Source organism: Stenella coeruleoalba (assembly GCF_951394435.1).
Source record: "Stenella coeruleoalba genome assembly, chromosome: 13".
Classification (NCBI taxonomy): Eukaryota; Metazoa; Chordata; class Mammalia; order Artiodactyla; family Delphinidae; genus Stenella; species Stenella coeruleoalba.
The window spans coordinates 4,400,681-4,427,845 of NC_137159.1; positions in this window are offsets into that span (position 1 = coordinate 4,400,681).

Below are 27,165 nucleotides of genomic sequence, written 5' to 3' on the forward strand. Positions count from 1 at the left end.
GAAGTATCTATTAAAACCCCACCCACTCTGTACTGCAACTGATGTGAAGATAAAAGATTATTCAGGGACACAGAGTACGGATATTTTATGGATGTTCTCTTCATCTTGTAGATTTCACAGTGTGTACCTTTAGGTTTTAAATTGGTCCTTAAAATAGCCAGCAGAGCATGGGAAGATTACAGAAGGATGCTTCTTATTACAAAGAAGAAGAAGCCACTTTGAAGAATAGAAGAGTCTAATGTTGACTTTGGAAGGACGTGATTGAGATTTGAACAACACTTTCAGACATGATATTGAAAAAGGGAGAACAACAATTATGAAATTATTTTTATATGAACTTCTGCCAGCGAGAGATCATCATTCATAAGGATATGGACTAAGAAAGGCCATACGATTCAGAAGAAAGCTAGATTTTTTGTGTTTTTTGGTAGGGATATGCGTATATGTCTGCTTATGAGTCTAACAGACTGAAGTCCAGTTAATATTAAATGCCAGTAGGGTAAAGATGCTTTTATCTTAACTCCACAGAATCTTACTGAAATCAGGTGATATAGCAGAGCTGAAGTCACAGTGCATTAATTTAAATATAAGCTCTGTGAATACTGCCTGTGTAATATCTCTAAGGTAAATGGAGAAAAAAGAGTAACACCTTCATGGGGATCTCATGAGGCTTAAAGAAGGGAGTCATATCGGACTCGGTGCTGGACCCAGTTTAGGGACGTACACCCGCCCTGCCTCACCCTGGAGAAGCCTGGGAATCAAAGCCCCGTTGGGCACATGCTGACCCATCCAAGACAGGAGATGGAAAAGCACAAACAGATTAAATTTTTTTTCCATTCCCCCCCCCCCCCCCGCGACAGACATTTCTGAGACACAGTGGTTCCATTGGCTTGTGCAGAAAACATCCCACCCAGACAGAGGAGCCAGCGGGGTTTTCTTCTAAGCTGCAGCCTCTTTGTGTTTCTTTGCCTTGCTTCTTGGTCTCACATCCTTTTCTCCTTTATTCACACTGCTCTGAGTTTGTCCTCCTAATAAAGCAAAGCTTTTACTTAGGTTTTGTTTTCTAAGCAACTTAGACCAAGGCAGATTCGTAACATGATAATTAACACACAGAGTATCTTTAATTAATATTAGCTATTTTAATGCTATTTCTAAGGTGATATCATCTCTGTTTTTGTTTTGTTTTGTTTTTGCGGTATGTGGGCCTCTCACTGTTGTGGCCTCTCCCATAGCGGGGCACAGGCTCCAGATGCGCAGGCTCAGAGGCCATGGGTCACGGGCCCAGCCGCTCCGCGGCATGTGGGATCGTCCCAGACCGGGGCACGAACCCGCGTCCCCTGCATCGGCAGGCGGACTCTCAACCACTGCGCCACCAGGGAAGCCCTGATATCATCTTAATAACAAAAATGAACATCAATTATTTCAAATACAACATGAGAAGAATACGTGTTGAATTCAGTGAGAATGGGGTCAAAACAAGGACATATGCACCTCTGACTTTGTCCAGGAAATAGATTACTCCCCAAATAATTGTCTTAGTGCTGAAAGACCCAGACAGATAATGCTTGTTTAGAGGAAATCAATTTAGGTGAGAAAGCCATGAGAAAGTGGAGTCTATCTCTATACTGAACAAATTCTACGCTCCCAGAAGGCCAGCAAAAGAGGAACTAATGATCACAAGCTATGAAACAAGAGATCACAACATAGTAACATATTGAAATGTTAAAGACAGAAGGATGGTGGGGATTATGGTGTCCAAGAGAACTATGTCTGTGTATGTGTGTGTCTGCTTAAGAGTATATGTCTATATCTATATCAGTCTATGTCTATCTATATATATAGAGAGAGGATATGGAAGGAAATTAAAACAAAAGCCATGATAAGAAGTTACACTAGAAGAAAAACTGCTCCAGAAAACAGGGGAAGATTTTGGATAATGAATACTGTACAGTTTGGAAGTATTTAACGAGGACAGGGTTTTTTTTTTTTTTTTTTCTGACAAGCAAGCTCAAAGAAAAGACTGAAAATATTGAGTGATGCTTGTATTAGAAAAAGAGATAAAAAATAAAACAGTAGCATAATATATTAAAATGTGTGGAATGTAACAAAAGCAGGGCATGAAGGGAAATGTATGGGATTAAATACTTAAGCTTAAAAATGGAGAAACATCTCAGGATGTTTCTTGAACATCTTAGGATTCAACTTAAGAAACTAAGACAATGAGAAAAATTAACTCCAAAGCAAGAAGTAAGAAAACAATAAAGAACAGAAATTAATAACATTAATGAAAAAAGCAAGAGAGAAAAATCAATGAATTGTAAAGCTTATTTTTGGAAAAGAACATTAAGCCTTTAATCAGAATAATGAAGAGAAAGGGATGGAGAGAGAGACAGACAGAAAGACAAGGAGAAAAACAGGAGAGAGAGACGAGATACAATTACTAATATCAGGAAGAAAATAAAGACATCACAAAAGATCCTATAGCTATTAAAAGGATAATAAGGGGATAATAACAACAACTTCATGTCCAGAAACTTAAAGTTTAAAGTTCTTCAACAGCTTAGTTGAAATGGAGGAATTCCCTGAATGAAAAAACAAAACACCCAAGAAGAAATAGATAACCTGAATAATCCTGTATCTATTAAATAAATGGAATTCATAATTAAAAACCCTTCCATCAGAGAAAACTTCAGGGCCAGATGGCATTATTGGTAAATTATACCAAATATTAAGGAATGAATCATATCAATTCTACATTAATTCTCAAGATAACAGAAGAATGGGTAACACTCCCCAATTCATTTTACAAAGCAGGCATCACACTGACATCAAAATCAAAGAGAAGAAAACAACAGCAATCTCTTCCATGAAGGGAAATTCAAAAATCCTCATCCAAATACTGGAAAATTGAATGCTATGGATCCTGCCCAAGTTGGGTTTAATCTCAGAAATGCAAAGCTAGTCCAATATTCAAAAAATTCATCAACATAATATACATACAAACAGAAAGGAGAAGAAAAAAGTCTATATGATCATCTCAGTAGATGAAGAAAACATGTTAGAGAAAGCTCAACACCATTTCTTATAAAAACTGTCAGCAGAACACAGAAAGAAGGGAATTCAAAAATGAATGACTGAATGCATTTCCTATAAGATAGTGAACAAGGCAGAGATGTTCATCATTTGCCATTCCTGTTTAGGTTTGCCACGTAAAATACTGGATACTCCATTCAACTTGCATTTCAGGAAAAAAAATATATGTTTTAGTATAAGTATGTGTCATGCAATATTTTCGACATACTTGTACTAAAAATATTTTGTTCATGCGAAATTCATACTTAACTGATTGCTCTCTCTCTTTCTCTCTCTCTGAATATATATATATATATATATATTTTCTAACAATGGCAACTCTACTCCAATTCATCACTGTACTGAAGACTAAAAGGACTAAATATGGTATAGGAAGGAAAAGAATAGAAGCCATACAAATTGGAAAGGAATGAATAAAATTGTCTTTATTCACAGATGACATTATCATATATGTAGAAAATGCCATAATCACACAAAAAAAACTACTAGAAATAATAAATGAGTTTAGCAGAGTCACTGAATACCAGATGAATATATAAAAATCAATAGAATTTCTATATACAGCAATAAAAATTGTCACCTAAAATGTTTTAAAGTAACAATTTAATAACTCAAAATGGAATATTTAAGTATAAACCTATCAAAGTATGTGAAGGATCTCTGTAGTGAAAACTACAAAACACTGATGAGAGAAAGCAAGGAAGACCTAAATAACCCAAGACATAGCATGTTAATGGTTGGGTCAATCAATGTTATCAAGATGTCAGTTTTCCCCATATTGATCTGTAGATTCACTGTAGTACCAAACAAAATTCCAGAAGGATTTTTTTTAAGAAATTGACAAGCTGATTTTAAAATTTATATGGAAGGGCAAATGAAATGGAAGAGCCAAATCAGTTTTGAAAAAGAACAAGTCAGATGATTCATACTATGTGATTTCCAATGTACGATCAAGCCATGAAATCAAGACAGTGCGATATTCAGGTAAAGACTGACACTCATGAAAGAGTCCAGATAATGACCCCCACTGTAAGGTAAATTGATTTTTGACAGAAGTGTAAATTTAATTATATGGAAAACAGAGAGTCTTTTTAACAAAAGGAGTTGGAGCAATTGGATATTCAGATGCAAGAAAAAGATGAAGGACCTGTTCCTATTCCTGTATCTCATACAAAATTGAACTCACAAGGAATCATAGACCCAAATGTAAAGCCTACAAGTATAAAACATCTGAAAGGAAACACAGGAAATGATATTTTTGACCTTGAGGGAAGCAAAAAGTTCTTAAATACGACAACAAAGCATGATCAATAAAAGAAAAAAAAATGATATTTGGCTTCATCAAACTTAAAACTTTCTGCTCTTTGAAAGACACTGTTAACAAAATGAAAATTCACAGTGAAAAAGCTATTTGCCAAAAACGCTTCTGCACATATATTCAGACCACATATAGAAGCCTCAAACATCAACAATTAGAAATCAAATAACCTGGTAAAGAGAATGGGCCAACAATGAGAAAGGACACTGAACCAAATAAGAGCTGTGGGTAGCAAATAAACCCTTGAAAAGAAATTCAACACCATTAGTCATTAGGGAAATGCAAATTAAAGCTAAGAGATACCACTGTGCACAGTTAGAACGGATTTAAAGAAAAAAACAACACAAAGCTGACAACACCAAGTGCTGGTGAGAATGTGGAAGGATTGGAGCCCATACATTGCTGGTGGAAATGCAAACTGGTTTGACCATTTTGCAAAAGAGTTTGGCAGTTGTCGTTTGTTTGTTTGTTTGTTTTGCTGCACCATGAGGCTTGCAGGATCTTGGTTACCCCGACCAGGGATCAAACCCATGCCCGCTTCAGCGAAAGCGCGGAGTCCTAACCACTGGACTGCCAGAGAAGTCTCCGTTTCATATAAAATTAAACATACGTTTAGTATGCTGTCTAGCAGTCACACTCCAAGGTACATACCAAAGAAAAATAAAAACTCATATCACACAAAAACTGTCCATGAATGTTCCTAAGGCTTTATTAATAATAAATCACCAAGAACTGGAAATAATGCAAATGTCCTTCAATTCATGAATGGACTAGAAACATTGTAACGTTCATGCCATGAAATATTATTTGGCATTAAAGAGGAACAGGTTACTGATCCACAAAGCAGTATACTAGCAACTAATTCTTTCAGCTTTCTTTTGAGAAAGTATTTCTACTTCACTCGTGAAGCTTTATTTCACTAGATATATAAATTTTAGGCTGGTGCAGTCCCTTTCTTCTCCAATATTTTAAATATTTCCTTCCACTCTCTTCTTGCTTGTATAATTTCTGAAGAGAAATCTGATGTAAATCGTATCCTTGTTCCTGGCTAGGTAAGGTGTATTTTTCCTCTGACTTCCTTCAAGATTTTGTCTCTGTTTCTGGTTTCCTGCAGTTTTATACAATATGCCTTGGAGTTTTGTTCTGTTTTATTTTTTACATTTCATCTCCTTTGTCTCTGAGCTTCCTGGTCCTGTGATTTGGTTTCTGTCATTAATATTGAAAAGTTTTCAATGACTATCACTTCAAATATTTTTTCTTCTCCATTCTCCTGCCATTTTTTCTTTCCATTTCTGTTTTACAAATTGTAATTGACCTCTCTTTAAATTCACTCTTTCTTTCCTCACCTGTGTTGAGTCTACTGATGAATGCATCAAAGGCATTTTCATTTCAGTCACTGTTGTTTTGACTTTTAGAATTTCCTTTCGGTTCCTTCCTGAGCCTCCATTTCACTGCTGTTATTACCCTTTGGATATTTCGTATTATCCACTTTTCCCCTTAGAGTCCTTAACAGAGTAATCATAGTTACTTTAAATACTATCTGTTCCAACATCTGTGTTTTATATGAGTCTGATTCCGACACTCATTTGTCACTTCAAATGATGGTTTTTCTTGTCTTTTGGTAAGCCTTGGAATTTCTTTTCAACTGGACATGTCATATTTGGTAATAGGGACTAAGTTACATAGACATTTAGTTTAAGGGTTTATGTTCATCTGTTTAGAGGTTGGGCTGTGTTTGTTTGTTGTAGCTATTGGTGACAAAAGGTCTCAAGTTCCTCTAACATTTTGTTCTCATCTCCCTTCATGGCTTTGTGGCTTTTCCCTCTTTGCTGTTTCTCAGAGAGTGGCTGTGCCTTTCACAGTTCTTTACTCTCTGCCATTATTCTGAAAGCTCATTGGTGTGGAAGTGTAATGATTAAGTCTCCATCTTTCAGTGGAGCTTGTTCTCAGGGGTGAGGCCTTCACAGGTGTTTCTAGCCCTTCCTCAAGGTACACCCTTTCCCTCATTTTCCCATTCCCTTCCATGACTGTACTATTCCCTTCCTATTTCTTTGAAGCCCTGTCCCCTGTTGACTATATTTTTGCTTGTGTTTGATTTTATTTTTCCTTAGGTGAATCAGGAAATCTGGAATGACTGGAGAGAAACAGAATTCCCTTCCTTTTTTAGTGAGAAGGGTCTGAAAGTACATCACGTTGACTACCCTTCCCTTCTCGTGCCAGAACCACGAGGGGAACTTTCTCAAAGAATCTGGTGGGGTTCCTGGAGGGAAAGTCTGGAAATATGTAGGGCCCCCTAAAGACCCCTGGAGTTTCTCATTCCTATGCTAACTCACACTCAGTCTCCATTCATTCTTCATCATTACCACTGAAAACGAGTGCATGGATTCCAGAAGCTTCTGCTCCATGGAAGTAAATCTTGGGTATTCTCAGAATGTGCCTGTTACCTCAGACTTTAAAGTTGTAGTAACCTCAGTCCTCTGATGAGCCCATGAAAAATCATTGATTTTCAGTTTTCTAGCTTTTAATTGCTGGAAGATGGGAGTGATGACTTCCAAGCTCTTTACATGCCAGAATTAATACCGGAAGTTTTCCATTGGTCTTTTACCCATGCGATTTCCCTGAATGCTCCTTCAATCTACAGTGGCCAAATTCCATGATCACGTTTCAGTTTTTACTGTGGCATCCAAGTTGTATTTACCATAATTTCCTACTCCTTCTTTTTGAAACCTCTTTTTTAAAAAAATCTTACTTTCTTGACCTCTGTGACATCACATTTTCCTGTTTTACTTCCTATTTCTCTGGTCTTTCTTGTTCTTCCTTAACTAAACAACATATTGAAGTTTTCCAGGACTTGGTAAAGGGCCTTTTCTTATTCTTCCTATAATAACATTCTTTTGCACAATTTTAAAAAGCATTTATATCAGCAGTCCCCAAGCTTTTTGGCACCAAGGACCAGTTTTGTGGAAGACAATTTTTCCACGGAAGGGGGGGAGCGGGTGGGGGAGATGGTTCAGGCAGTAATGTGAGCGCGATGGGAGGGGATGGTTCAGGTGGTCATGGGAGAGATGAGAAGCGATGGGGAGAGGCAGATGAAGCTTTGCTCGCTCGCCCGCTGCTTACCTCCTGCTGTGCAGCCTGGCTCCTAACAGGCTGCAGACTGGGGGGTGGGGACCCTGATTTATATGATTAAGCCTTCTAAATTTATATCCAATCTCATTTTTTCTGTTATAATCACCCATCTATATAGGACTTCCACTTGAGTGGGTCATTCATAGGCATAGTGGACTTAGTATATCCAAAACCAAACAATAGACTCCATAGCCCTAAATTTGGTCCCAAAACATTGCCCTTTGCCAGTCTCTTTCATCTCTGCAAGTGGCACCACTACCTGAGTCAAGACATAGAGCTGGAGTCACCATTGATCCCTCCCTCTGCTTAACCCATGCATAAAATCTAGCTGCACATTTTTGCTGTTTCGTCATTCAAAATCTTCCCTCTTGCCACCATCTTAGTGCGATTCACTGCCATCTTTTGCCTAGAAAATTTCAAAAGCTTTATTACTGGTCTTGTCTTCTACTGTCACCTTCTTCCAATCTGATTTTCATGTAGCAGCTAAAGTTACTGTTTAAAAATCATGTAATTGCCTGAGTCTCTGTAAAAAATCCCTTTAGAAGCTTCCCATGGCTCTTAAAGTCTGGACTCATTTCTTTCTGATGTTTTCTGTCACTGCATCCAATGAATGCCTTCATTTCCTTCATTACACTGATCCCAGTGTGTAAACACATGCAGAGTTTTTCTGTTTTCCCATACTCTTCCTGGAGGAGGAGATTGTAAGATAGGGTATCAGGAGCTGGGTCTGTTCATTCACTAAGAATTTCACTGCCCAGCACAGGGTTCCCTATTGTGAGTATGGATCAACTTCATTTCTTAAAATCTGGGAGACAGCTGCTCTGACCAAAAGGGATATTTGATTGGCATAAGAGGAGAATCAGATCATGCCCAGGGGCTGGAGGGAGGAGAAGGCTGCATACAGGCACTCTCGTATAGAGAAATGAAGAAATGGAGTAATTGTAAGCATATAAGGCAAACTATGATAGAAGATGAGAAATACTAAATGTTTCATTTTAAATATTTTCCTAATGCAAGAAGGATTTTTTTCCCTTTTGATTAGAAAGAAAAGAGGAGAAAGGATATGTTTTTCTAATACAGTTCATAGAAATATATTCTTACACTCAAGAAATGAATAGTTTTTACTTTCAATGAAAGAAAATCATTCAGACCAATTCTGAGAAGATCCAAAGTTAAACAACGATGCTGTAGGAGATCATATGCCACCGAAGATAAATTTGGGTGCTGAGTGAGAAGATGACCACAGAGATCATGCAGGATGTTTGGTTTCTAAGGGAGTAGTCAAAATGAAAACAATACTTAAAAAATTTCGTACCTGTGAAGCTCAGTTTGAGAGCATCTGGTTCAGGTGAATTCTTTTTCTGAAGCATGAGGATTCATTCCATCAGGACTTTGAAACTGTTTTCCTAGCAGGTTGAGTTGCTTTCAGGATTCTGCAAAGAACAAAGTAATGCTATTAAATAATGGAGCTTTGAACTGCCTGCAGAAGATATTCATCACCTTTATACGGTTTATATGTAGGGTTTTACAAAATGAATCTTGGGGCTGAAAATGTTTGAAAAATCTCAGTCCTAGACGATTGCTCTGGGCCATTTGAACAAGGGCAATGCCCCTTCCCCCCACCCCCCAACCCCTGCTCCCTTCCCACCAAATAAGTGGGTCTTAAGCAGTTGTGTGATTAAGTAAGATCAGAAACCATGTGCTTGAGTTACACGGATTATTTACCTCAGGAATTTTAATATGCTAGTTTAAATGGTGGAAATTCAGGAAGGGGACATAATATGTGGTTGCTGTGTTTATTCATTCAGATGAGAGTTGTATGTGTGTTTCTTTGTTTTGTTTGTGCTTTGTAGGACACCAATCAACATTAGTGAGGCAGAGTTCCTTGTAATGATACAATTTGGAAAGCATTGCTCTATTATTGCTCTAAACAATAATAATTATGGTATCTCATATCTATTGAATACCTTGCATTTTCTTAGGACACTGAGTGCCTAGCACATAGTTTTCACAATATCACAGGGAAAAGAAGGTATCACTAGAAGAGGCCTGAAGATGTAATGTGCCTAGGGTTATACAACCAGTAAATCACCAGCATTTGAATGCAGGCTTGTTTGACTTTCTGTTGTTCTAAATTCAGTATATCATTTATTTCAATTTCTGCAAAACCAGGCTTTGATTTGCCAGTTTTCTGACCTCCTAGCCTGACTTTTGGTTTTCAGTATTTCATTTACTAGATAGGTATTCGTATTTCCCATCAGAACAAGTCCACGACTTTGCCCTTGTGGGGCGAATGAACTAGATAAACTTAGGACATTTCCAGTTCTGAATTTTTTTTAATATATATTTTATTTTTGGCTGCATTGGGTCTTTGTTTCTGTGCGTGGGCTTCTCATTATGGTGGCTTCTCTTGTTGCAGAGCTCGGGCTCTAGGCATGTGGGCTTCAGTAGTTGTGGTTCGTGGGCTCTAGAGCGCAGGCTCCATAGTTGTGGCGTACAGGCTTAGTTGCTCCAAGGCATGTGGGATCTTCCTGGACCAGGGCTCGAACCCGTGTCCCCTGCACTGACAGGTTAATTCTTAACCACTGCGCCACAAGAGAAGCCCTAATTCTGAAATTTTAACTTCTCCAATTTTCAAAATACACATGTATTTTGGTTCCCTAAGTTATTTTTCCTTTACTTTTCATTTCAAAATTCTTATTTGTCCAAGCCAGTTTTTTTTTTTAAACTTTGTCTTTTGAATCTCTAACATTTTGCTTTCTTTTCAACAGAAATTGGCTATTTCTATGTTTTATTCTGTGTCCCAAACTTTCTGAGGTAGAGTAGATGGAGAAAAAAGTGATGGAGGACAGTAGGACAGGCTAATTAGTAAAACAATGACGAATCTCCGGTGGGAGGAGGCTGCTTTGAAGAAGAAAAAGCCAAAGTCATAATATTAAATATATATGTATATATATATATATATATATATATGGCATGATTAGTTTAAAATCTTTATTTTTAGATAATTATAGATTCACAGAAAGTTGCAAAGATAGGTCAGGGAGACTCCCTGTAACATTCACATGGTTCCTCTCAATGGTTACAGCTTAAATAATTATAGTACAATATCAAAACTAGGGAATTTATATTGGTGCAATGTGTGTTATAGTTCTGTTACTTCAGAATGTGTGGATTCATGTAACCACCACTGCAACAGAGCTATAGAACTGTCTATTATACTTGGTGTGATTTTTTAATTTATTTTTATGAAGGTAATATTGGTTTATAACATTGTATAAGTTTCATGTGTACAACGATATATTTTGACTTCTGTATACACTACAGGGTGCTCGCTGCCAAGTTTAGTTTCCATCTATCACTGTACAGTTGACCCCCTTTATCCATTTTGCCCTCCCCCTACTCATTCCTCTCTGGTAACCACTGCTCTGTTCTCTGTATCTATGTATTTGACTTTGTTTGGTTTGGTCTGTTCATTTATTTATTTTTCTTTTTTACTTTTCCACGCATAACTGCAATCATATGGTATTTGTCTTTCTCTGACTTATTTCACTTAATGTAATACCCTCAAGGTCCATCCATGCTGTTGCGAATGGTATGACTTCATCTTTTTTTATGGTGGAGTAGTATTCCATATATACATACATATACACCACATCTTCTTTATCCATTCATTTGTCAGTGGGCACTTAGACTGTTTCCATACCTTGGCTATTATAAATAATGCTGCAATGAACATAGAAGTGCATGTACCTTTTCAAATTAGTGTTTTTGTATTCTTTGGATAAATACCCAGAAGTGGAATAGTTGGATCACATGGTAGTTCTTAATTTTTTAAGGAATCTCTATACTATTTTTCATAGTGGCTCCATTGCACAACTAACTATGCTATGAATCCCAGCTGGTATTTTTGAAGCTATCTTTTCAAGAAAATGCAGCACACTGAGCAGTGGCTTTTAAAGATCAGTAAGATGAAAGACAAAGCCAGGTAAGAAACTATGGAGCAAAACTCTAGTCTGGCATCAAAGAACTAGAATCAACAGAGACCTCAGACAGACAAAACATGTCAACACTAAAGTTCCTTAAACTCCATACAGAGGAAAATAAAGAAAGGAGTAGGGTAGAAACCCTAAACTCAGAAAGGGCATGTCGTTGGGCCCTTCCCCCTTAACACCCAGGCTTGTGCCATCTGATGTTTTGGGTGCACAGGTGCATGTCTCTAGCTTATCTCTAGGTAAGGCTGCACTACCACTCTTGCCATGGTTCTCTAAGCGTAGACTGTGATACCAGCAACTGGGCAGCGGTTTGATGAGCATCTACCCAGACCCCCACTAACTTTTGCTGCAGATCCAAGCTTGTCCTTGCACCCATTACTTGAGTCCTTGCTCTAAGTCTGGTGGAATACATTGCTATTTTTAGCTCTCCAGTACACTTAAACTTACTGTAACACCTCTTTTGGTGTAGCACAGTACAATTATCAGTCCAATTGTGTATTTTGTCTCACAGAGATTATAATAATACATATTTTAACTTTGAAATGTTGCTGTGATTTCAAAATCATTGCTTTGCTGCCTTCATTTGAGCTTCTAGTGCTATTAGCTCTGGTATGTCGAAGACTGACAGCATTCCTTAGAAAATAATTATTAGCTAACGCTCTTTCACCCTCTAGGTACAAACTCTTGTTCCCAGATTTTCTAATACAACTAATGTGAGGGCTTTTTTAATTGGAGTTAAAAGTCAAGATTAAATGATATTTGTTATAAAGCAGAAACTAACACATCATTGTAAAGCAATTATACCCCAATAAAGATGTTAAAAAAAAAAGATTAAATGATAATGTTTTTTAGATTTCTTATTTATGACCAATGAAGCATGGTTAGGGATGAACAGTACATGGAATAGGCACAGAAAACATACATTCCAAAAAGCATTTATTATAAATTCTACAATAAATAATGCTGAAAGATATTCTGGAAGCCACTGTTTTGTTTTGAAGTAATATTTAGTAAACAAATGCAGTTTCATTTGGTATTGGTGACTAATGCATAAACATTTTATTTAAGCTTATACTAAACCCACCTTCTTTTCTTTATTTCTTTAAGAAATACCACCTGGGCCATGAAAAGATAATTCAAAATAATTAATTATAACTATGAAAACAGATATGATAAAATATTCCTGGATCTTTAAATATAATAAATAAATCATTTAACAGCAATTCTGCAACTTCAGCAAATATAACTTTTTTTTGCCCATAATCTCTTTCAGGACTTGTTTTATCATACATAATTTCACATTTAATAATCAAATACAGTTTCATTCTGAATTTTCTCATAGGCTATTCCTAAATAAGCATGTTTGGGGAGTTAATTTTTAAAGAAGTCTATAACACTAATTTAAATATTCTCCAATGTTTAGGCACTTAGAAGTTACCAAGTTTTCAATGTTATTCATACTTTAAAATAAAATCTTCAGAGCTATAATTATTTCCTAGTTTTCTATTATGAACTTCAGCATAATTCCTGGATTCACAATTAACAATAGGCTTACATGTATCTTGATGGGTAGAATAGAGTGTTCTCTATTACAGTTACAGGGGTTATTTCTCTTAAATGATACTATAAGCTTTAGTTCTCAACCTATTTCATTTTTATAGAAAAGAGTTCTTTCAGTTTCTAAGTATCATTTATGTTCTTCACATTTCACACAGCACAACTACAGGGTGATATTTATGAAAGGTATTTTCTAGAATGACCACTTAGCAGAGATAGACCAAAGTCAATCACAGGGGCGTTAATGTGCCAGTTCTGCTTATCGTTGCCAGGAAATTACGCTGGCCTTGGGAACAGATGCTTGTGTGGACCTGGGTTTCTAAGGTTTAGGCAAGGATAACAATGTTGGTAATGGACTCCATTCAGGCCTGGCATCTTTTATCTTGCTATGACTGTACATGTTCTAATACTGTTTTCCTGTTTTTATAGATGGTTATCTTTAATTGATGTCATAATAATTAAAAATACTAGCAATGTTTTATTTTGACATCAAATTGATACTTTAGTCATTCATACAATATTATCTTCTCATGGTGTATTTTAAAAGTGTAAAAATTTTGAAGCAAAACTAATAAAAAATAAAAAGAAGCCATTTTATGAATAAGAAATGATATAAAATAAATTAAAAATCTGTTAATAGAACAGATAGATAAGTATAACAACTGGTCGGTAATCATGCAAATCAAGCAAGACATGGCCTAAAAGAAAAGGTAGGCAGGGAAGGTAGCCACATTTGTAAATAAATGTACAGAGTGTTCATTTAAATTTGAAAGTCTGAAACACATTTTTTGGTATAAGTATGTCTCATATAATTATTAAGATATAATTATACTAAAAGACATCACTTGTTGTTTATCAGAAATTCAAATTTAGCTGTGTCCTCTCATTTATCTTGCAACCCTATTTAAGACAGGACACTCACTAGATTTCCAGCATTTTGGTGACTAATGCATAAAAATTTTATTTAAGCTTATATTAACCCCACCTTCCTTTCTTTATTCTGATGAATACAATACAGCCATATAATCAAGGCAACAAATATCACTTTACTTCTTTTGAAATATGAATTTATCTTTTCCAAAACTTTTACACTTCCTAGCATTATTTTAATTCATGCATTCACACACACATACATACATACACGTGTATCTATAGGAGCTAAAGGGTTATTTGCAATATCTTGAATCTAGTTGTAAGAAGAAACATATCTCTATGATTGTTATTGCCTAGTTATTTATATGATAGGGTTTACAAAAGAGTCTAGTAAGTAATGAAATGTGAGATGGCTTGCCTGTTTCAAATAACCAAACTTTAAAAGAAGCCTATTCATTGTTATATAGAAAGCATTTCCCCAAGAGCACAGCAATGCAATTTCATTCCATCGAAACCTCCTCCCACTTAGCAAAATATTTAGGTACATAGACATATAGGTAGAGCATCATAATAGGGCAGAGAGGAAACAGACAATGATTAGAGGATAGATTTCACTTTCTGCAACGTATTTTCATGATCCACCCTCCCACCAATACATTGCCTCTGGGGTGTTGAAGCATGTTGTAGGTGAAGCACATAGTTGGAAATGGTTTACACCTTGCCTATCTTCCAACAAATCTGCTTTTTGCCTAAAAATATTTCAGTCAAATACTCCATCACACATCAGTCTTAGTGAAGAGTCACCTTCCTTTCTTACTACTATCATTTGCGGCCCATAGAGCTTTTGGGAGCTGACAGCTGTGTTACAGGAAACACAGAATTCTGATCAAAGGTCATTGTCATCCAATTAAAGGTCATCCAATTAATCGTTTGTTCAAAATTATTCTTTGAACACTTTGTGCATATGTGTCTGTGTTGTGTTTGTGTGATAGGATGAAGTTAGACAATAGAAAGACAACTACACCCTAATGGAACCTGGTGGTAACTATTTGTCGATTTCTGTGCATCTGTTATAACCAGAGTTAATGTAAGTTTGATTGTGGGGTGAACTGAGTAACTCGTTTTTTTCCAGTAATATACATTTTTTTTTATTTTTATATAATTTTTACAGGTTACACTCCATTTACAGATATTACAAAATATTGACTCTATTCTCCGTGTTTTACTATACATCCTGGAGCCGATCTTACACCCAACAGTCTGTGCCTCCCACACACCACCCTTATATTTCCCCTCCCTCCCCACTGATAACCACTAATTTGTTCTCCGTATCTGTGAGTCAGCTTCTTTTTTTAAGTTTGTTGGATATTTTAGATTCCACATATAAGTGATGTCATACAGTATTTGTCTTTCTCTGTGTGATTTATTTCACTTAGCATAATCCTCTCTAGGTCCACCCAAGTGTTGCAAATGGCAGAATTTCATTCTTCCTTATGGCTATTATTCCACTGTATATATATATACCACACCTTCTTTATCCCTTCTTCTGTTGATGGACACTTAGGTTGCTTCCATATCTTAAGTACTGTAAATAATGCTGCTATGAAGAGCATTATTGGTGCATGAATTAGTTTTCTTCAGGTATATACCCAGGAGTGGAATTTCTGGATCATATGGTATGTTCTATTTTTAGTTTTTTGAGGAACCTCCATGCTGTTTTCTACAGTGGCTGTACCAGTTTATATTCCCACCAACAGTGTACAAGGATTCCCTTCTCTCCACATCTTCATCAGCATTTATTATTTGTATAATTTTGATGATGGCCATTCTGACAAGTGTGAAGTGATATCTTATTGTGGTTTTGATTTGCATTTCTCTGATGATTAGTGATGCTGAGCATATTTTTATGTACCTGTTGGCCGTCTGTATATCTTCTTTGGAAAAATGTCTATTCAGGTCTTCTCCCCATTTTTTTTATTGGATTGTTTGTTGTTGTTTTGTTGTTGTTGTTGTTGATATTGAGTTATATGAAATCTTTATATATTTTGGTTGTTAACCCCTTATTGGTCATATTATTTGCAAATATTTTCTCCCATGGTTATTTTCTTATTTTTCAATGGCTTATTTCCTTTGCTATTCAAAAGTTTTAAACTTTGGTTAGGTCCCATTTGTTTATATTTGTTTTGGTTTCTTAGGAGAGAGATTCCAAATAATATTGCTGCATTTATGTTGGAAAGTGTTCTTCTCTTCTAGGAGATTTCTAGTTTCAGGTCTTACATTTAGGTCTTTAATCCATTTTGAGATTATTTTTGTACATGGTGTAAGGAAATGTTCTAATTTCATTCTTTTACATGTATCTGTCTATTTTTCCCAAAACCACTTATTGAAGAGACTATCATTTCTCTGTTGAATATTCTTGCTTCCTTTGTCATGAATTAATTGACCATAAATTTGTGGGTTTATTTCTGGGCTCTCTATTTTGTTCCATTGATCTGTGTCTGTTTCTGTGCCTGTGGCATGCTGTTTTGATCACTGTAGCTTTATTGTATAGTTTGAAGTCAGGGAGTGTGATACCTCCAGCTTTGTTCTTTATTCTCAAGATTGCTTTAGCAATTTGTAGTCATTTGTGGTTCCATATATGTTTTAGGCTTATTTGTTCTAGCTCTGTGAAAAATGGCATGGGCATTTTGATAGGGATTGCATTAAGTCTATAGATTCTGCAGATGAGTACTTACATTTGTCTGCTTCCCACAATAGAATTTTGAGGGTCTGATGGTCCTCTTTCATTTTGTCCTCTCTCTGTCCCTTTAAGTCCAAGCTAGCAATGTTTGTGCTGGTATAAAATTATCATAAACCTTGTGGGCTTTGTGTGAGTTTCAGAAGGATTCCCTCCATAAGACAGAAGACACGTCCACAAATCTTTTAGAGATAATGCCTTCTCTACCTTTGGTTTCTGCTTAGATGGCTGAGGGTCTACACCATAAAGATTCCTACAGGCCCTCTGCTTTGGTTAAGAGGATCTGTGAGACACATCCCTAATCTCTTCAAAGAGTCTTTTGTGTGACTCAAGGAGCTGATCTTTTGATGTGTCTGAGGTTTTAGTAAAAAGTTGTCTAGCCACAAACTTAGCTTTTACTCTTCGCCACACTTTTAGAATTAATCCCTTAATTTTATTGTCTTTTGCCATCAGGATAGGCCAAGAATTTCCCAAACAATCACGCTTTGGTTTCTTTCTTTTTAACAGTATTTCACTCAATTTATCTCTCTCCCTGCACATTTCACTCTAAGCAGCATGAAGAAACCAGAAAAGTCTTCAACATTTTTCTTGGAAAGGCCCTCAGCTATTTATCCAAGTTCACCTTTTTACAAGTTATGTTTTCCATAGAACTACAGAACAAAATTCTGTTGAGCTTTGTGCCACTATATAATGAGGATCTCCCTTCATTTCCAATAACATGTTCCTCACTTTCTTCTGAGCTCTCAATAATAGCATCTCCAATGACCATAGTTCTACAAACAGTTTGTTCCTGACAATTTAGGTATTATTTAAGATGATGTATGTTTTCTCTCTAATGTTTTCTCATTGAGCAAAACTGTTATGAGTTTATATTGATACTGCTGTAGTATACTTCACAAAATAACCTCTCCTTTCAGAAATTCAGTGATTTTATAAATACAGCACTAACACAATGCTTACCTAATCTCTTTAATATAAATTCATGTGTACTACCTCTTCTAGTTATGGCAGACGTTGTAATTGATAAAGGCACTTTTATTTTTTATTTTTTTTTTTTTTTGCGGTACGCGGGCCTCTCACTGTTGTGGCCTCTCCCGTTGCAGAGCACAGCTCTGGATGTGCAGGCTAAGCGGCCATGGCTCACGGGCCTAGCTGCTCCACGGCATGTGGGATCTTCCCGGACCGGAGCACGAACCCGTGTCCCCTGCATCGGCAGGTGGACTCTCAACCACTGCACCACCAGGGAAACCCGGCACTTTTTCTTTCTAAGCCCAAACACAATCACACCATCATTCCAAGCACTGCACTCCAGGTCATCGTTAATTATCCCTAAGTTTTGACACAGGAAAGAAAACTATTTGCCAAACATTAGTGCCTCATTCTATTATCTGACCTAATCGTTGTAATAATAATAACCAGAAACATGCCTAAAAATACAAAATTAAAATAATTAATGTCTTACATGATCACTTGATGTGACCTCTTGTTTTAACTTCATATTATACAAAGTAAAATACTACCTATAAGTTTTACACGATATTTTTATTTTAAAAATGTGTACTCATTACCAAAAAGCTTAAGTAATACAGAATAATACAAACAATAAACAAAGAAATACTCTCATTTCCTGCTACCCAGAAATGAACACTCTCAATATTTGTTCCAAGTCATTTTGGATATATATATATATATATGTGTGTGTGTGTGTGTGTGTGTGTGTGTGTGTGTGTGTGTGTGTGTGTATTCTGTTGTTTTTGGATGGAATGTCCTATAAATATCAATTAAGTCCATCTTGTTTAATGTATCATTTAAAGCTTGTGTTTCCTTATTTATTTTTATTTTAGATCATCTGTCCATTGGTGAAAGTGGGTTGTTAAAGTCCCTACTATGAATGTGTTACTGTCGATTTCCCCTTTTATGGCTGTTAGTATTTGCCTTATGTATTGAGATGCTCCTATGTTGGGTGCATAAATTTTTACAATTGTTATATCTTCTTGGGTCGATCCCTTGATCATTATGTAGTGTCCTTCTTTGTCTCTTCTAGTAGTCTTTATTTTAAAGTCTATTTTGTCTGGTATGAGAATTGCTACTCCAGCTTTCTTTTGGTTTCCATTTGCATGGAATATCTTTTTCCATCCCCTCACTTTCAGTCTGTATGTGTTTCTAGGTCTGAAGTGCGTCTCTTTTAGACAGCATATATATGGGTCGTGTTTTTGTATCCATTCAGCCAATCTGTGTCTTTTGGTGCGAGCATTTAGTTCATTTACATTTAAGGTAATTATCGATATGTATGTTCCTATTCCCATTTTCTTAATTGTTTTGCACTCGTTATTGTAGGTCTTTTCCTTCTCTTGTGTTTCTTGCCTAGAGAAGTTCCTTTAGCATTTGTTGTAAAGCTGGTTTGGTGGTGCTGAACTCTCTCAGCTTTTGCTTGTCTGTAAAGGTTTTAATTTCTCCATCAAATCTGAATGAGATCCTTGCTGTGTAGAGTAATCTTGGTTGCAGGTTTTTCTCCTTCATCACTTTAAATATGTCCTGCCAGTCCCTTCTGGCTTGCAGAGTTTCTGCTGAAAGATCAGCTGTTAACCTTATGGGGATTCCCTTGTGTGTTATTTGTTGTTTTTCCCTTGATGCTTTTAATATGTTTTCTTTTTAGTTAATTTTTGACAGTTTGATTAATATGTGTCTTGGCGTATTTCTCCTTGTATTTATCCTGTAAGGGGCTCTCTGTGCTTCCTGGACTTGATTAACTATTTCCTTTCCCATATTACGGAAATTTTCAACTATAATCTCTTCAAATATTTTCTCAGTCCCTTTCTTTTTCTTTTTCTTCTGGAACCCCTATAATTCGAATGTTGGTGTGTTTAATGTTGTCCCAGAGGTCTCTGAGACTGTCCTCAGTTCTTTTCATTCTTTTTTCTTTATTCTGCTCTGCAGTAGTTATTTCCACTATTTTATCTTCCAGGTCACTTATCCGTTCTTCTGCCTCAGTTATTCTGCTATTGATCCCATCTAGAGTATTTTAAATTTCATTTATTGTGTTGTTCATCGTTGCTTGTTTCATCTTTAGTTCTTCTAGGTCCTTGTTAAATGTTTCTTGCATTTTGTCTATTCTATTTCCAAGATTTTGGATCATCTTTACTATCATTATTCTGAATTCTTTTTCAGGTAGACTGCCTATTTCCTCTTCATTTGTTAGTTCTGGTGGGTTTTTATCTTGCTCCTTCATCTGCTATGTGTTTTTCTATCTTCTCATTTTGCTTATCTTACTGTGTTTGGGGTCTCCTTTTTGCAGGCTGCAGGTTTGTAGTTCCTGTTGTTTTTGGTGTCTTTCCCCCGTGGCTAAAGTTGGTTCAGTGGGTTGTGTAGGCTTCCTGGTGGAAGGGACTAGTGCCTGTGTTCTGGTGGATGAGGCTGGATCTTGTCTTTCTGGTGGGCAGGTCCACGTCTGGTGGTGTGTTTTGGGGTGTCTGTGGACTTATTATGATTTTAGGCAGACTCTCTCTTAATGGGTGGGGTTGTGTTCCTGTCTTGCTAGTTGTTTGGTATAGGGTGTCCAGCACTGTAGTTTGCTGGTTGTTGAGTGAAGCTGGGTGCTGGTGTTGAGATGGAGATCTCTGGGAGATTTTCACCGTCTGATATTAGGTGGAGCTGGGAGGTCTCTTGTGGACCAGTGTCCTGACGTTGGCTCTCCCACCTCAGAGGCACAGCACTGACTCCTGGCTGCAGCACCAAGAGACTTTCATCCACCCGGCTCAGAATAAAACGGAGAAAGGAAAGAAAGAAAGAAAGAAAGAAAGAAAGAAAGAAAGAAAGAAAGAAAGAAAGAAAGAAAGAAAGAAAGAAAGAAAGAAAGAAAGAAAGAAAGAAAGAAAGAAAGAAAGAAAGAAAGGAAGGAAGGAAGGAAGGAAGGAAGGAAGGAAGGAAGGAAGAAAGAAAGAAAGAAAGAAAGAAAGAAAGAAAGAAAGAAAGAAAGAAAGAAAGAAAAAGAAAGAAAGGAAGGAAGGAAGAAAGGAAGAAGGGAGGGAGGGAGGGAGGAAGGAAAGAAAGAAAGAAGATAAAATAAAGTAAGATAAAATGAAATAAAGTTATTAAAATAAAAAATAATTATTAAGAAAAATTTTTTTAAGAAAAAAAAAAATGGACAGATAGAACCCCTAGGACAAATGGTGGAAGCAAAGCTATACAGACAAAATCTCACCCAGAAGCCTACACATACACACTCACAAAAAGAGGAAAAGGGGAAAAAATCATAAATCTTGCTCTCAAAGTCCACCTCCTCAATTTGGGATGATTCGTTGTCTATTCCGGTATTCCACAGATGCAGGGTACATGAAGTTGATTGTGGAGATTTAATCCGCTTCTCCTGAGGCTGTTGGGAGAGATTTCCCTTCCTCTTCTTTGTTCTCACAGGTCCCGGGGCTCAGCTTTGGATCTGGCCCCGCCTCTGCGTGTAGGTCGCCAGAGGGCGTCTGTTCTTCACTCAGACAGGACGGTGTTAAAGGAGCCGCTGATTCGGGGTCTCTGGCTCACTCAGGCCGGGGGGAGGGAGGGGTACAGATGCTGCGGGGTAAGCCTGCGGCGGCAGAGGCCAGCATGACGTTGCACCAGCCTGAGGCATGCTGTGCGTTCTCCCGGGGAAGTTGTCCCTGGATCCCGGGAACCTGGCAATGGCTGGCTGCACAGGCTCCCCGGAAGGGGGGTGTGGATAGTGACCTGTGCTTGCACACAGGCTTCTTGGTGGCGGCAGCAGCAGCCTTACCATCTCATGCCCGTCTCTGGGGTCCGCACTTTTAGCCGCAGCTCCCGCCAGTCTCTGGAGCTCATTTAAGCAGTGCTCTTAATCCCCTCTCCTCGCCCACCAGGAAACAAAGAGGGAAGAAAAAGTCTCTTGCCTCTTTGACAGGTCCAGACTTTTCCCCGGACTCCCTCCCGGCTAGCCGTGGTGCGCTAACCCCTGTAGGCTGTGTTCATGCTGCCAACCCCAGTCCTCTCCCTGCGCTCTGACCGAAGCCCAAGCCTCAGCTCGCAGAGCCGCCCGCCCCGGCAGGGGAGCAGACAAGCCTCTCGGGCTGGTGAGTGCCAGTTGGCACCAATCCTCTGTGCGGGAATCTCTCTGCTTTGCCCTCCGCACCCCTGTTGCTGTGCTCTCCTCCACGGCCCCGAAGCTTTCGCCCTGCGCCACCCGCAGTCTCCTCCCGCGAAGGGGCTTCCTAGTGTGTGGAAACCTTTCCTCCTTCACAGCTCCTCCCACTGGTGCAGGTCCCGTCCCTATTCTTTTGTCTCTGTTTATTCTATTTTCTTTTGCCCTACCCAGGTATGTGGGGAGTTTCTTGCCTTTTGGGAGGTCTGAGGTCTTCTGCCAGCATTCAGTAGGTGTTCTGTAGGAGTTGTTCCACATGTAGATGTATTTCTGGTGTATATCTGGTGTATCTCTGGGGAGGAAGGTGATCTCCGTGTCTTTCTCTTCCGCCATCTTCCCTTCATCTCGGTTTTAGTCCTTTTAAAGAACTCCATGTTCACTTTCAGCCCTTGCCATAGAGTTTAGTTCTTTTTTTGATTTCAGCTCTTTGTTGGTTGAATTTCATCCTCAAATAGCATTCTTTTGTTTTCTCCAGAAAAGATGCTTGGTGTCAGTCTGTTGGTGTGAACTTAAAGGAAATTTCATCTGATTGTTAAATTCTTTACAGTCTTTGCCTCAGCTATTTACTTACACTGATCTACTGTCTACAGAAATTTAGCATTGCTATGAAGAAGCCTCGCTTAAGATAGTGCTGATTTGTTTTTCTGCTTAATTGCTCATAGTGAAGCTTGAAATAAGTGGCTTCACCAGAATGAAATTCAGTTTTTTTTTTTTCTCCTTAACCTGAAAAAGAAGGCTCTGTTTGGATCCGAGGTCACACTTGGAATTCAGAAAAAAAAAATTTTTCTAATGTATCTTCATAACGATTTTTTCTGTTCTTGCTTCCATTTTATTCATCAGAAACATCAATGTTTATATGTTGAATCTCTTTTATCTAAGGTCCAGTCATTGTAATCTCCATATGTCACTTTTTATTTTACTTACTTTCATATAATTTCCTTAAATCTGCCTCCACAACCCCATAGTGTAATTAACTGCATTTGTTTAATAAAATTTATCTTTCACCTCCATAATGATATTACTTTTCCCTTCTTAATCTTTTCTAAAATCTGCCAGTTAACTTTTATTTTACTGTGGTATAATTTACATGAAGAAAAATCCAGTCATTTCAGCTTACTGTTCTGTGAGTTTTTAAAAAATGTATAAAGTTGTATAACCAGCACCAATACACACAGAAAAAGATACAGAATCACTCAGTCACACTAAAAGTTCCCATGTGCTCCTATGTAGGTAAGCACCCCCCAACCCCAAGACCCTGGCCACTACTAGACTTATTTTTTCCCTATGGTTTTGCTTTCTCCAGAATATCATATTAGTAGAATAATACATGATAACATTTCTTCCACTTAACATACTGCATATTTGACCCATATGCTCATGAAATATTGGGTCTATTCAAGCAAATTGTATATCAAAATATTTCTACAGAATTTAAATATATGTATTGTAATTGTTTTCTGACTTGAGGGTCTCAGAGAAGTCTGAGGCCATTATAACTGTTGTGCTGTTCTAGATAATCTGGTTTCTGTTTGTCTTGGTGGTGGTTGTTTTTGTAGGGTAGTTAATGTGAATGTTTTGATTGGTTGTTTTCATAGCCTATATAATTCTATTTAATTTTCATTCTTAAGTAATATTTTCAACTTGGGAAAACTTCCTTGCTTTGACTATTGCCTGTACCTCCTTTGTTATAGTTTCTTAGTCAGGAACACATGCAAAGCTCCACGCTCTCTTCCCGAAGTCTTTAGTCTCCACATGCCACTTTTAACTAGTCTCCATCTGTTTTCTGTGGTAGCTCCTCACATCAGTCCTCCACATTTCTGACTCAACTTTTGGTGGTGTCGTTTCTGCTCATCATGCCTCCAGCACAGATGTCAATTTTCATCTTGCATTTTTACTTGTGTAGCCCCTTTTCCATCTCAAGTTATTAACTTTCCCTCAGATTAAATTAGCTCACATATTTCTGCTCTCATTTTATACAGGCCCCCTTTTTTGTATGCTACTGAATATATCAATAGCATTTATTGAAATTATATTATAATTATACTTAGTTTTCTCTGATTTCCATATAATATTATTTCCACTGACCTTTCCTTCATCTAAATCCTGCAGCATGATGCCTTGTTGATTTGCTTATTTTACAATATTTTTATAAGCCCCAGGTAGGCTATTTTGTCCACTTAATTTTGAAAAAGTTAAGATCTCTCTAGATACAGCCAGCAGACCTACTACATAGATTGTTCATATTCCAGTTCTCAACCAGCTCAGATATTTCTGGACCCCCTTCCAACATCGGTCTACAGGTAGGAAGTTGATTTCTGGGTTACTAGCCTCAGGCAGGCTTTCATCTTGTGCAGCTGTCCTATCCTTGGATGGATCATCTTCTCACCCACTACCTAGATCTCTGACACTTGGAGAGATGAAATAAGAAAACTATTTTATAATACTCATAACCCATGACTTTCAATTATCTACCTCTTCATGTTTTTCACTTTTCCTTAACTGTTTTCTTGTGGGAAATATGCATCCCTAGATTCAACGTACCAGTCAGTGCTGGTCTCCCATGTCTGCTCAAATCCCCACTGTTCTAAACATTCAGTTGGGGCCATTTACAGTTTTTTTCACTGTCTTTTACCACCAGAGGGTGGGTTACTGAGGAGCTTAGGACTCTCCACAGCACTCTGACTAGAAAAGCACACTCACACCATGGGCAGATAGATTAATATGTTACTTGTACAGACCTGGACTTTCTCAGCAAGAGACCTGGAAGAGGAGGAAGAATCCATAAAAGACCTTCCTCTTCACTTTTAGATGGGCAAGCTAGCCCCTTTCAGGCAGTGAGTGGGTTACATTCAGTGTAAACATCTCCTAGATTTTGGCAACAGATTTTTACATAGTCTTTTTATACCTGCTTTGAGTTTGAAGAAGTTATTAGAGTGTATTAGAGGGTATCAGCCAAGTTACCAAAATAACCAAAATAACTTTGGTTTTAAAATAACCAAAGTTATTTTAAAAAGAACCTCCTTACACCTGAAACTGATACAATGATTATAAAAAATAAATTAAAAAAACAAAAAGAACCATTTTATTATGTTTTTATTAAAATCTGTAAACCATCAATTTCTACCTCAGTTTCTTTTTTTTTCTTTATAGCTTTCAAAGTGCTAGTTCTTCTTTCTTTCTTAAAAAAATTTTTATTGGAGTATAGTTGCTTTACAATATTGTGTTCGTTTCTACTGTACAGCAAAGTGAGTCAGCTATATGTATACATATATCCTCTCTTTTTTGGATTTCCTTCCCATTTAGGTCACCACAGAGCACTGAGTAGAGTTCCCTGTGCTCTACAGTAGGTTCTCATTAGTTATCTATTTTATACATAGTATCAATAGTGTATATGTGTCAATCCCATAGCTCTTCTTTCATTACCATTTTATGTAAAAGAAAAGTGAATTAAATGTTTAAGTGTCCTTTATTCTCTGCTGATTCTGGCAATTATTTTTATTTTATTCTTAGGGTCTCTCACATCAACTCCAAGTTTTCCCTGCCTTGGTTACAGTGTGTTTTTGTCTTTTCCCGTAGGAAAACAATTTGAAAAGTCCCCTGTTCTGCTAGTGTTTCTATCTCCAGTTTCACATCATGGGAAATTAATTACACCGTATGTGCTGAAATATTGACGAGCGCTTGATAGGCTCCCACCGCAGGCAGCAGCAGATCGCAACGTCATGCTTCCAGCTCTGTCTAGCCCATCACATCTTCAACCTTCAAATAACTTATTTAGAAAATGCCATTCCTCTCCTCACTGGGAGCACAAAGTAGGAAGAGAAATGAGAGCAGCATCTCCCTTGACATAAATCATTGTTTATTTGGGGCAACTGACCATTTGCAAGGCTACATTGGAGTTGACTGTTTCCCTGTTATATCAGAGAGTGCGAACTTTGAAAGAACCATCAATATTTTTCCCAAGAGATTTTGATCATTATACCAACGCACGAAAAGTATTTTTAATCTTTACCTATATTTGGCCTTTGCTCTAGTCTATGTGTGGATGTGTCACAAGAGAGGAGTAAAACATGCAGAAGAAAGGAAAAAAGAGGCAATGACGTGAATTGTCAAAATGACCATTGCCCACCCCTCTATGCTAGGGATTCGTTTGTGTGTATCTCAGAGCTGCTCCTGCTGTTCCTTACTTCTTGACAAATTACGAGCTGTCATCATATTGTAGATAACAGTTGGGGAATATGTAGTGGAAAATCTCATGGGCTGAGCAAAGCATCACGTTATTAATTTGTCAGAAATGCTATAACCTAGAGAACCAGTTTTAAAATTGTAGCTTCTGTAACATGGCATCAGAGCAACTAACACTGAGCACTTAGCAATACCAGGAAACATACTGGGAGAGCCTGACCAAAGTTCTTTTTTGTTTTGTTTTGTTTTGTTTTTTATCAGTAATGCCAATAATATCTCAATTTTGTAGAGTTTTTCTTCACAATAAAAAGACACTGACTGGGACTTCCTTGGTGGTGCAGTGGTTAAGAATCCGCCTGCCAATGCAGGGGACATGGGTTCGATCCCTGGTCAGAAAAGATCCCAGGTGCTGAGGAGCAACTAAGCCCATGCACCACAACTACTGAGCCTGTGCTCTAGAGCCTGCGAGCCACAACTACTGAGCCCGCGAGCCACAACTACTGAGCCCGTGCACCACAACTACGGAAGCCCGCATGCCTAGAGCCCGAGCTCCACAACAAGACAAGCCACCGCAATGAGAAGCCCACACACCACAGTGAAGAGTAGCCCCAGCTCACCGCAACTAGAGAAAGCCCACGCACAGCAATGAAGACCCAATGCAGCCAAAAATAAATAACTAACTAAATTAATTAATAAATTTTTTAAAAAGATACTGACCATTAAAAAGGAAAAAAGTATTTTTCAGAAGTTTTCAGTTAGAAATCCAGCTTTCTCATTTATGTTTCTAGTTTTAATTCTTTTACTTATGTGGAATTGCTGATATTTGACCAACAAGATAGTGAAGAAATAACCCTATGATCCTGACTATCCTTACTTTGATAAAAATCACATTTGCCTACTTCTCATGAAATATATTATTAGTCAAAAAGTGAAGAAGCATGTTTAGAACAGAACGATATGACCAGGTAAGGGTAAAGTTCGAATATCTGGAATTTTGCAATATATCAAATGGTACTCAGTTCCTGTGAAATGCTTTATTTATGCTCATCCAACGTATATGGGGCAGTACGGTCGGTGGTTCTCATGCAAAAGTACACAGTTCCAGGAGATCATTAACCAGACTCCTTTCAATGGTTGT